Source organism: Tupaia chinensis, unplaced genomic scaffold (genome assembly GCF_000334495.1).
Source record: "Tupaia chinensis unplaced genomic scaffold, TupChi_1.0 Scaffold000170_1, whole genome shotgun sequence".
Lineage (NCBI taxonomy): Eukaryota > Metazoa > Chordata > Mammalia > Scandentia > Tupaiidae > Tupaia > Tupaia belangeri.
This window is the reverse complement of record NW_006159645.1, coordinates 2,672,806-2,685,953: the sequence shown is the minus strand read 5'-3', so window position 1 is coordinate 2,685,953 and position 13,148 is coordinate 2,672,806. Positions and strand designations below refer to the sequence as shown.

At 43.1% G+C, this 13,148-nt stretch overlaps 1 non-coding gene across 1 annotated transcript; it reads right to left on the bottom strand.

Annotated features, from left to right (window-relative positions):
* Positions 1–10,242: 10,242 nt before the first annotated feature.
* Positions 10,243–10,406, bottom strand: LOC114007425 (U1 spliceosomal RNA). The gene has a single exon (XR_003549057.1). It is a non-coding gene; the product is annotated as a U1 spliceosomal RNA (small nuclear RNA).
* Between the last annotated feature and the right edge of the window lie 2,742 nt (positions 10,407–13,148).

The window sequence follows — 13,148 nt, the reverse complement described above, 5'->3', positions numbered from 1 at the left end:
TTAAATGACATAATCTATCTAAAGTCATTGGACGAGTATTTGGTCTGTGGGAGTGATCATAAATGCTATTGTCACTATTATTATTAAAATGATAATAATGATGGAGAAGATGCTGATGATGAAATGCCATGGGCGTGATGATGGAGAAGGCCAAGTGAGGGGAAACAAGAAGGAGAGTGTTCTAAGTGATGAAAAAAGAGGTAAAATTTTAATCAATTTTTTAATCAAGTAAAACGAACCCCCTAAAGAGGCTATTATACTTAAATTGTGATGGGACACGGCTAGTTCGTTTTGTAAGAACTCTCTCTTCCAGACATAGGAGTCATATTTCTAAATTAGTTTATAGGGCCCATTTCTCCTCGCAATTGTCTGTAGTCCTGCTTAACCACAGTAGGATAAAAGCCCACACTAGACTCTGTGTACTTGGGAAACAGAATTTAAAACACAAGGAACCAGAGCTTAAATAACAGAACTGACAGCAAAGAGTTACATTCCCACACCTTTGGCAATGCATGCAGATCTCTGACATTTCACCAAAGCTGAATGTTTCATCTCTAGAACCTGACTTGTCCTTTACTATTTTTATTGTGTTGTAGCTTAAAAAAAATTGCCAATTAAGTTAAACTAAAGTGTCGCACAATCAGCTTCTATAATTACTAGCAATGGTTTATGATAGGTTCAAGCAAACAGAGGGTTTGCTTTTTTTTTTTTTTTTTGCCAGAGTTGTAGTTTCTTTTTGTAGAAACAATTATCATGGCAGCGCATCCTAGCAAAAGGGAAAACATAGCCTGAAGCCATTGCATATTTCATTTTCAGTCCAGCAGTTTTAGAATTCTCTCTTTTCCCAGTGACTATTCAGTAGAAGGAAAAGATAACCAAAGGCTGAGTAAAGGATCATCTCAGAAAGCAGGCAGTGAGGCCACCAAAAGCTGGACAAAAGGAATGCCTCTTGTTCTCGAAGCTCTCAGCTTCTGAACATGCATACTTATTCACAGGATGGAGGAGTGACAGGGCTCAGATCTCATATCACAACTGAATTAAGGCACTTTCTTTCCTACAACAGATGTCATGTTGTATAAGGATGCGAATCTGAAGTTACACTTATTAATACTATCGATAAAGAGCAATAGACGTGCAAGAACTACTTGTAGGGAGCACAGGATTGCATCTGGATTTACATTCCTGTCTTATAACCTCCTGGTGGAACAAGTAACTTAATATAATTAGGCCTCGGTTTTCTTATTTGTAAAATAGGATTGCCAGAAGCATTCAGCCCAAAATGCTGTTCTGAAGAATAAACTAATAATGGATTCACTCATTTATTCCACAAATATTTATTGACTAATTACCATGAGTCATATACCATCCTAAGTGTTAGGGACACATCAGGAACAAAGCAGATCAAACAGTTCCTTACCTTAAAGTCCTGGGTCTGGGATTTAAAGGAGCTTAGAGGGATATTATCTAGCACAGTGCTGGGCACATTATAAGTATTCGGTAAATGTTAGCTGTGATTTTTATGTTTGCATCATTATGTTATTGTATGTGGTTTGGGTTTTATTATTGCAAGTTATTATATCTATATTCACAAAACTGTATTTTATTATTCCCACTTTACCTGTGGGAAAACGAAAGTTCAAAGACCTTAAGTAAGTTACCCAAGGTCACACAATCAGTACATTTAGAAGTGAAGTTTCACATCTAAGTTTATCAGACTTGAGTCCATGTTCTACCTAAACTCAAGGCACAGAGTGATTTTTTAATGAAGTCCAGGCCTCTCATCTAGGATCAGACCACAGATTCCAAATTCCCATTTCCCTGTATTCAATCTGTGACTTATGGACCCTAAACTTTCTTGTACACAGGGATGGATAGCTGAATATAATGTACATGGTCCTTCTCTGGAGAGAAAATGAGAACAATGGGTAAAAGTGAAGTAAAGCCACACTTTGCTTTATCATAAGGAAGACTTTTCATAACTGAAGTGGTTACACTTTGGTATGGCAGTCATGTGAGCTATCACAGTGGTGGTGCATTCCTTGTCTTTGGAATGTTCAAGTAAAAGCTGAACCAACACTGAATAAGAATGTTTCCCAGAGGATTTAAATTGGGGAAAATTAAAATCATCATCAGGGCAAATTTGTTTCAGAGTTACTGCTTCCCAAATCTGGCCAATCTTAAGGATCTCTTAAAGTGCTTGATGAAAACACAGATTCGTGGCCAGGCGTGGTGGTGCAATAGGAATACAGTACTCTGTGACTCTAAGGTCTCCCTGTGCACACTGGGTGTGTACACACGCCTGTGATTCTGACTGACCGAGGCTGGGTGTGGATTGGGTGTGAATCCTTCTTTTTTTAAGAGAGACTTTTGCTAAGGGCACATGTGCTCCCCAGAGAGACAGAGAGAACTAGAGAGAGAAAGTGAGAAATCACCCTCCACGGAGGATGGCCATGCCGCCATCTCTTCCCTCCATTCTTCTCTTGGGATTTTGAGTGTGTATGATTACATGCCCACTGTGAGTTTCAAACCTCCGGGTCTGGGACTTGAATAGCAATAGCAGTCGGCCATGTGGGAGTCCAGCACTTTAACCACTACCGAAGCTGCTGATCCTGTGATGATCTTTTGGAGGATGCCTCTCTCTCTCTGAAGAAACAAACAAGAAAATTAAAAAAAAAAATAGATTCTCTGGACTCCCTTTCAGGGTTTTAGACTATCTGGAGTATATAGTATTAAGTTCAGAGAGCTGCCTTAAAGATTACATAAGCTGGGACCAGCAGTGGGCATAATGACTATGTCGTTAGACTCCCATGTAGTCAAACACGGTTCGAATCCCAGACCCAATGGCTTAAAACTCACGCCGGGCGTGTGTATGTGTGTGGTCCAAGGCCCCAAGAGGAGAATGGAGAAGGGATTGCAGTGTGCCCATTCCCCCTGGGGGGCGATTTCTTGCTTTCTGTCTCTGTCTCTCTCTGCCTTTCTGGAGAGTGCATGTGCCCTATAGCAAAAACCTCTCAAAAAATAATAAAAGATTACATAAGCTAATAATACATTCACTCATTTATTTAACAAATATTTATTGAGCAGTTATTATGTGTCAAGTCCTGTCCTGAGAGCTAAGGTAACAGTAATGAGCACGACTGGCAAAAATAGTCCTTAATTTAAAGGAGCCTAGAGAAAAATTGTATATCACACTGTTGGGCACATAATAAGCACATACCATTGACATGGTAAATGTTAGTTTTTATTATCGTGTTATTTTATTACACAGACTCAGAAGGATGTATTTTTTTTTTTTCGAGAGGTTTTTTCGCTATAGGGCGCGTGCGTTCGCCAGACAGACAGAGAGAGACATAAAGACAGAAAGCGAGAAATCACCCCCCAGGGGGGATGGTCACGCCGCAATCCCTTCTCCTCCGTTCTCCTCTCGGGATCTTGGGCACGCACGCACACGCGCCCGGCGTGAGTTTTAAGCCACCGGGTCCGGGACGTGAACCGCGGTCGACTACGTGGGAATCCAGAGACATAGCCATTATGCTAACTGCTGGTTCCCAGGAGGATGTATTTTTAATGGTCATTCCTGGTCTTCTAATACAGACCTTACATAAACTGATCCTTCAGTTTAGTCAGATGTCAGAAATAGTACCTGACACAAGCACTCTACAAGCAATTTTGCCAGGCTAACTATCGAATACACCATGCGTTTTCATTCATCTGCATCACTGAGTTGTAGAAAAGCCAAAGACCAAAAGAATGAACTGGAGGCTTTCTGGCGGTACCATGAACTTCTAGATTATACACTCTTGGAAAATAGGAGTCATATCTTTTCTGCTCTGTCCCTTTAGCCACTAGGATACCGCCTTGTATAGGTTATCAACATAAGTTTATTTAGAGAATGAGTAAATAAATTATGGAAGTGTTTTATAACTTGCCTGGTCATGTGACTCTTTCAAAACTATTTCTTAGAACTTGGATTATTGGGGCCAGCCTGTGGCATGATTAAGTCAGCTGGCTCCCATGTGCCCGACTGTGTGATTCGAGTCCCAGATCTGATGTACATGTCAGGTACACATATGTCTGTGCCCAGAATCTTTTGTTTTTTTTCTTTTTTTTTGGAGAGGTTTTTGCTATAGGGTGTGTGCGCTCGCCAGACAGACAGAGAGAGACAGAGAGACAGAAAGCGAGAAATCACCCCCCAGGGGGGATGGCCACACCGCAATCCCCTCTCCTCCATTCTCCTCTCAGGATCTTGGGCACGCACGCACATGCACCCGGCATGAGTTTAAGCCGCTGGGTCCGAGACTCAAACCATGGTCAACTACGTAGGAGTCCAGTGACATAGCCATTATGCTAACTGCTGGTCCCTGTGCCCAGAATCTTAAGAGGAGAAATGAATGGAGTTTGTAGTGTGACCATTTCCCATGGGACTGGGAATGTTTTCTTACTTTCCCTCTCTCTCTGGTAAGCACACACTCCCTTTGGCAAAATTTTTTTTAAAAAAAGAGTATGATTCTTGGCCCAGCACAGGGTGCAGGGCTGTGGCTATGCAATGCTGGAGGTCATATGATAAGGCACTGGGGTCACACTCCAGGTCTATCTGAGCATGCTGGTACCTGAGCTCCAGGCACACTTATGATTCTGGCTGGTTGCAAGGCTAGGAAAAGGGTGGTGGCATGAGAACCCTGTTGAGGAGGCCCATCTTCCTCTCTCAATCTTCACTCTCGTGCTCACTCATTCCCATGAAGAAAATAAATAAATAAGAACAGAAAGAATTTAGATTTCTATTATTCATCCCAGACTGACTAGATCAAAATTTCCAGGTGAAAGGTCCTCAGGAATTAGTTTTTGTGTTTTTTTTTTTCATTCATCAGAGGACACAGGCGCTGGTCCAAGAGAGGCAGACAGACATGAGAAGAAAAAAGCAGCCTCCAATAGGGTGAGATCTTGCTGCAATCACTTCTCCATTTCTCTTTCCTTCAGGATCTGGGGCATGCAGTCAAACATACCTGGCATATTTTTCAAGTCATCAGGGCTGGATTTGAACTGTACAGTTGACCATGTATGATCCAGTTCTCTCAACCATTAGACTTTAAGAGTGGCCTAGGAATCTGTATGTTTAACAACCTCCTTCTTCCTGGTGGCTCTGATGGCAAGCAAGTTAGGGATATACTGCTGCAGGCTAACATTCCCTGGCTTGGCTAGACCTAAGACTTTCCAGGACTTCAGGCTCAGTGAACTCTCCACTGAAGGAAGTTTACCCTCAGATGGGTTGACCATCAGTGACACTGGTATGGAGACAAAGTTCAGTCCTGGGTTTCTCCCAGGCCTTTTATTTTTATTTTTATTTTTATTTTTATTTTTATTTTTATTTTTATTTTTATTTTTATTTTGCATGGGAGAGGATTTTGCTACAGGGTGGGTACACTCACCAGAAAGACAGACAGAGACAGACAGACAGAAAGCGAGAAATCATCCCCCACAGAGGATGGCCATGCCACAATTCCTTCTCCTCCAGTCTCCTCTCGGGATCTTGGGCACGCACGCACACGTGCCCGGCATGAGTTTAAGCTGCCGGGTCCAGGACTCGAACTGCAGTCGGCTACATGGGAGTCCAGCAACATAGCCATTACGCTAACTGCTGGTCCCTTCTCCCAGATCATCTTAGAAACTACCCTCCACTTGTGGATCAGGGACAGGGTGGCAGTGGCTCATGCTGAGTTAGGCACCTGAGCTTAAATTCATCTTACTTTCCTGACTTTTTCTCCCCTATGTTGAACACCTATTTTAGAAAGATTTCCAAAAAGGCCTGCTATATACTCATTTTAAAGATAAGAGAGAAACTACAAGGAATGCACTTTTTTTTTTTTTCCTTTTTGGCTTGTTGAAATCAAAACCTGTAGTTGCTTCTTATCCCACTGATTAGAATCTCAGCATTCCACCAAGACGATCTCCAAAAAAGGAAAAGCAAATGAGCAGGGCTGTTTCTGAGGATATGAAATACTTTACAATTAAATAAGGTACGGTCGGGCTCGGGGCTGATCACTGGTGATGGGTAGGTTTCTGCGAAGCTGCAAATGAATTCAGCACGGGACAGCGTTCCAAATGGCTCCTACAAGCTTTCCCTTTATTATTTTTATTTGGTTATGTGCTGACTCTCATCCAGAATTGCACTTAATGCCCTAGTCTGAAGTTGTTGAAATGGCCCCCCATGGCATCGTGTGACAGTGAAAGGATATTGCCTTTGGAAACTGCTAATGGTCCATGAAAAGGAAACAGCAGCAAACAGGAAAGCAATGCTCCAAAATAATGTCAGATAAAAATATTCACGTCCTCACTTTCCCATCTATGTATTGGGAGAAAGCCATGATCCCAGGGGAGGCGAGGGTCTCTGAAACAGGCAAAGGTAGAAAGAACGCAGGTGCCCAAGGTTAAAAATATGCGCACCTTCACATAAACATTTTCCTACAGTTCTTAATTAAAACACAGATTTTACGTTTGGAAGCCTAATTGAGTTCCAGACTCTAAATGCAGAAGGAAAAATGGCAAGAATGGAGGTCAGATATGGGCAGGGGCACTAATTCATTTATCTACCAATGTGAGCACTTGTGTGCCAGGCCACGCGTGTTAGGAACTGGGCATACAAAAAAGAGTAAGATAGTTCACCCGTGAGGAGCCTGCTTTAGTCAGGGAAGAGAGACAGGTCACACATACTCGTTTTATTGGAACACGACAATCCAAAACACCGAGGAGCCCAGGCACAGTCAAGATTTAGGGAGACCCTATGGCAGAGTTTGCACTTAGCTGGAAAAAGTAAGGTGAGGCATTGGATAGGAAGGTGTAGACTAAGGATGTGGGCCAGCAGGTGGCATGGAGGTTAAGGCAACAGGATCTCACATGAGCAAGTGTTCAATTAGTGTCCTGGATCTGGTGTTAATGCCAGGTATGTGCATGTGAGTTCCCAGAATCCCAAAAAGGATAAAGGAGGAGAAGGGATTGTGACGTGGCCATTCTTCATACATACACCTTGCACCTGGGACCTGTCTTTGTGTCTCTCTCTGGTGAATGCACACACCTATAGCAAAAATCTTTTTTAAAAACACAAAAAGGGGCTGCTCATGATGCAGAGGTTAAGGCGATTGGATCCCACAAGGCCAACTAAGTAGTCCCATCCTGGACACAGTAGCTTAAAAAACACACGGGAGGGACCAGCAGTTAGAGTAATGGCTATGTCACTGAACTCCCATGTAGTCAACCATGGTTTGAGTCCCAGACCTGGTGACTTAAACTCATGTCGGGCATGTGTGCATGTGTGCCCAAGATCCTGAGAGGAGAAAGGAGGAGAAGGGATTGCCGCATGGCCATTCCCTGTGGGGGGTGATTTCTCACTTTCTGTCTCTGTCTCTCTGTCTTTCTAGCGAGTGCACACACCCTATAGCAAAAACCTTTCCAAAAAAAAAGAAAAGAAAAACACACTGGGCATGTGTGTGCATATCCAGAATCTGAGAGGAGAGATGGAGAAGGGATCGCAGCATAGCCATCTCCCCAGGGTGCGATTTCTTACTTCCTCTCTTTCTGTCTGTCCGTATGTCTCCCTCTCTCCAGTGAGTACACAAACCCTATACCAAACTAAAAAATAGGTTCTAGATAGGGGGAAATTTAGGTGCAAAGACGCAGCATGGGTAAACAGATGATGAGTTGGGGGAAATTTGAGTAGTTCACTGTGGAAGAAGCTAAGGGGGTTCACAGACAGATGGGCAGAGCAAGGTGAAGGCTGCTGAGGTGAGCAGTAAGTGGGCACTGGGGAAACTCAGAGAGGCCTAAGGAGATTCATAAAAGTCTGATTGGCTCCAGGACAAATAAACCTCTCACCGTTGACAAGGGCCCCACACTGCTTTCCTCTTGGGATTACAGAAATCGTTGGCTCTCAGTCTTGAATGAGAAAGTGTGAGAGAAAGGATCCGTTGCTTTTTGACCTGTAGAACTTGGCTCCCATTTCATGCATCTGCCACATGTACTCTCAAAGGGAGGAAGAGAAGACATTCCAGACAGAAGTAATGTCTTACTAGAAAAGAATAAGAAGTAGCATCATCGTTTTGTGCCAGACCATGGCATAGTGGTTAAGGTGGCTAGATCCCACATGGCTAACTGCGTGGTTCAAGTTCCAAATCTGGCAGCTTGAAAAATATGCCAGGCACATGTGTATGTGCCCAAAATCCCTAAAAGAGGGAGAATAGGAGGAGAAAGGATTGCGGTATGACCATGCCCCGTAGGGAGTGCTTTCTCATTTTCTCTCTCTTTCCGGTGAACATATACACCCTCTGACAAATTAATAAAACAAACAAACAAACAAGACATCATCATTTGAAACTCAGCTGTGTAGCAATTTTATCCATCCGTAAAAACTGATATATATATATATATAAAAAACACACGGGAGGGACCAGCAGTTAGAGTAATGGCTATGTCACTGAACTCCCATGTAGTCAACCATGGTTTGAGTCCCAGACCTGGTGACTTAAACTCATGTCGGGCATGTGTGCATGTGTGCCCAAGATCCTGAGAGGAGAAAGGAGGAGAAGGGATTGCCGCATGGCCATTCCCTGTGGGGGGTGATTTCTCACTTTCTGTCTCTGTCTCTCTGTCTTTCTAGCGAGTGCACACACCCTATAGCAAAAACCTTTCCAAAAAAAAAGAAAAGAAAAACACACTGGGCATGTGTGTGCATATCCAGAATCTGAGAGGAGAGATGGAGAAGGGATCGCAGCATAGCCATCTCCCCAGGGTGCGATTTCTTACTTCCTCTCTTTCTGTCTGTCCGTATGTCTCCCTCTCTCCAGTGAGTACACAAACCCTATACCAAACTAAAAAATAGGTTCTAGATAGGGGGAAATTTAGGTGCAAAGACGCAGCATGGGTAAACAGATGATGAGTTGGGGGAAATTTGAGTAGTTCACTGTGGAAGAAGCTAAGGGGGTTCACAGACAGATGGGCAGAGCAAGGTGAAGGCTGCTGAGGTGAGCAGTAAGTGGGCACTGGGGAAACTCAGAGAGGCCTAAGGAGATTCATAAAAGTCTGATTGGCTCCAGGACAAATAAACCTCTCACCGTTGACAAGGGCCCCACACTGCTTTCCTCTTGGGATTACAGAAATCGTTGGCTCTCAGTCTTGAATGAGAAAGTGTGAGAGAAAGGATCCGTTGCTTTTTGACCTGTAGAACTTGGCTCCCATTTCATGCATCTGCCACATGTACTCTCAAAGGGAGGAAGAGAAGACATTCCAGACAGAAGTAATGTCTTACTAGAAAAGAATAAGAAGTAGCATCATCGTTTTGTGCCAGACCATGGCATAGTGGTTAAGGTGGCTAGATCCCACATGGCTAACTGCGTGGTTCAAGTTCCAAATCTGGCAGCTTGAAAAATATGCCAGGCACATGTGTATGTGCCCAAAATCCCTAAAAGAGGGAGAATAGGAGGAGAAAGGATTGCGGTATGACCATGCCCCGTAGGGAGTGCTTTCTCATTTTCTCTCTCTTTCCGGTGAACATATACACCCTCTGACAAATTAATAAAACAAACAAACAAACAAGACATCATCATTTGAAACTCAGCTGTGTAGCAATTTTATCCATCCGTAAAAACTGATATATATATATATATATAGGATGGAAGTGTTTTCTAGCTCTGGTTAGATTATGTTGTGATTGAACTGTGTTAATAAAGGGAAAAGTATACCATTGTTAAAAAAAAAAAGCTGATATATATTAAATGCCTAGTAAGTAGCAGATTTTGCTGAACTTCTTATCAGATTCTTAACAGATAGCTTTGATCACACGATGAGGCAGTGGGTCCTCCTTATTTTATAGGTTGAGGAAATCAAGTCACAGAGAAGTTACATGTACAGGACTCACAGCTAGGATATGGTGGCCTCTGGGACTCCAGGACTCTAATTCCTTTTTTTTCCTTTCTTTTAATATTTTTGCCATAAGGTATGTGCGCTCATCAGAGAGAGGCAGTGAGAGGGAAAATGAGAAATCCCTTCCCACCCCTAGGTGGATGACCAATGCCACAATCTCTTCTCCATCCTTCTCCTGGGATTCGGGGCACACATGCTCATACACCCGGCATGATTTTCAAATCGCCAGGTCCGAGACTCAAACCATGGTCAGCCATGTGGGAGTCCAGCATCTCGACCAGTAGCTACCTGCTGGCCCCCAGGACCCATATTCTTTTTTTTTTTTTTTTATTTCAGGGGAGAACGCAAATGCAGTCCCCCACTACCACAAATTATGCAGTCGAGTTTCCCACATTTGGAGAAATCACAGAGGTCAGCATATCCAGAGCGCAATGGATAAGCCTCGCCCTGGGAAAACCACCTTCATGATCATGGTATCTCCCCTGCCAGGTAAGTATTCTTAACCATTCCAGAAATGGCCTGTGTTTAACTCACACAGAGTAGAGGAATGAATAGCAAAAGCATACAAACTTGGAATAGCTATGATGAATGACTACATGTTTATGTTAATTAAAGAAATTTAGGAATTCAGTTCCCCTTCCTCCTCCTCTCTGACCCATGGAGGATCCTTTAGTCATTTCTATACTCAATTTTGCATGTTATTTTAGTAAGGGTTAAAAAGGCCTTGTAGCATCAATTCAGAAATGCCATGGTTTAATAAAGATAGATAAAGAGCTGGCAGATGCAGGCCTTAGTCTTAGTTCTGCCACTACCAACTACACAATTTGGCCAAACCAATTGTTTTTTTTTTTTCTTAATTCAGTTTTTTCAGCTATGAAGTGGGGGTGGGTGGATGGTTGTGGGGGTGCTGTCCAGCTGATCCACAGAAATGCTATGAACATCCTTAACTGTCCTGCATGAAAGAACCTCTTCAGACTCAGGTGTTAATTAGAGGGTTCCTTTGTCTCTGGGCAGAGACAAAGATGTTAGACAAGACAAAGGCCCAAGATCTAGGGCCCCACAAACCAGTAATCCCACATCTAAGCCTTGCCTGCCCTACTCTGAAAGCCAGAATTTCTACAAATTGATCTTCAGTCCTAACCTAGACTCTATGACCTCACCCAGGCGCAACAGGGAAATACTAATAGCTAACTCTGTTAAGTTCTTACCGTGAGCCAGGCATTGTGCTAAATGCTTTAGTGCATTTAGTCTTCACAGCAAAATGACTCCCATTGAATAAACAAGAAAACCTCAGTTCTAAGAGTCTCGGCATCTTGCTCAGGGTATCCCAACCGAAAACTGATAGAACCAGCATGTGAGTTCAGGCATGCGATGCTGTCAGAGCTGCTTGTCCAACTCAGAACAACTGTAGCCATCATATATCAGATTCTACTAAGAGGCCGAGGGCTGGTCACACAGGTTAGTGGTTAAAGGAGCTCACTAGGCTAACTACAGTTCAAATTCCAGGCATCACTGTCTTGAAAAACACCCTAGACAGCTGTGCCTATGTGCCCAAAATCCTGACAGGAAGGAAAACTGGAGAAAAAGGGATTATATCATGACCATGCCCCACTGCAGAAAAGGAAAAGAGGTTGGGGTGGATGACTCTCTCTGGTGAGTGCACATGCCTGCTGCTTTAAAAAGAGTAAAAAATAAAAAAAAATAATAAAAAAACAGACTAAATTTAATTAGTTGACAGATTATTATATCTGTTATGATATAAGAGGAGACTTCAAAAAGCCTATGGAAGGGGACTAGCAGACGACATAATGGCAACATCACTGGACTCGAGTTCAAGTCCCAGACCCAGTGGCTTAAACTCATGCCAGGCATGTGTACATGCGTGCCAAGATCCTGAGAAGAGAATGGAGGAAAAGGGATTGTGGCGTGGTCATCCCCCCTGGGGGGGTGAATTCTCTCGCTTTCTGTCTCTGTCTTTCTGGCGAGCACATGCACCCTATAGCAAAAACCTCTCCAAGAAAAAAAAAAAAAAAAGCCTATGGAAAATGGAATTAAAGTTCAAATTTATTTTGATGCAAAAAATCTTGAAATCTAGGCTGTTTTCTCATAATATGTATTTTCTATGAGCTTTTTGAAGACCTGCCTCATGTTCATGATGCATTTAGTACAGGTCTGAGTCTACAGAGACTAGTAGAAGTATAGTCGGTAGAACCTGACTTCCAGGAAATATTTATAACAAAAAAGGGAATATAATACTTCTGGAGTGTTTGTGATGTGTCAGGCTTTATTTTAAGTGTGTTAATGTATTCATTCTTTTCTTTTCTTTTTTTTTTTTTTTTTTTTTTTTTTTTTTTTTTGGAGAGGTTTTCGCTATAGGGCACGTGCGCTCACCAGAAAGACAGAGTGAGACAGAGAGATAGAAAGTGAGAAATCACCCCCCAGGGGAGATGGACATGCCGCAGTCCCTTCTCTTCCATTCTCCTCTCGGGATCTTGGGCACGCATGCGCCCTACTTGAGTTTAAGCCACCAGGTCCAGGACTCAAACTGCAGTTGACTACATGGGAGTGCAGGAACATAACCATCATGCTAACTGTTGGTCCCTTAATTCATTTAATTCTTACAACAACTACATGAAAGAGATGCTATTATTTCCCAGTTTCTGAAGGTGAGGAAACTTAGGTTAATAATTTGCTCAAGTTCACACAGTTAGAAAGTGGTAAAGCAGGAAATCAAACCCTGGCCAGCTGGCTCCAGAGAGGTACTTCTAACTACCATGCAGTGCAGCCTGCACTTCTTCAACTCAGTTTCTGTTGGCTAATGTTTTGGGTGGGTGATCAGGGACCTATGATGACAATGCGCAGGTCATGCCCTGGGCACTGTGTCATAGAATACCATGGAGCAGCTGTGAAGATTGCTGGGCAAAATAAAGAGGAAAAGGAGGCAATAAGGCCAAGAAATGATTCTGAGAAAGTGAGAAGGTCAGAGGAGGACAAGAGGCCGAGTATCTGGGGATGTCATTCCTAGGGAGTAATGTCTCTTTTCTTCCAAAACAGCCTTGCCTCATTCTCCTCTCTGCCACCTCCCCCATGCTAATCCTTCATGGCTATCTTCTCCCTTGGACTTCACCCACAAGCAAAGTGGAAGGAGAGTAAGGTAACATGCTTTGCATTCTGCACCCTGGTTGAAGAGTCTGGTCCTTCTCTACAACTGCTCAAGTGAGGACATCCTTAGGACTTGG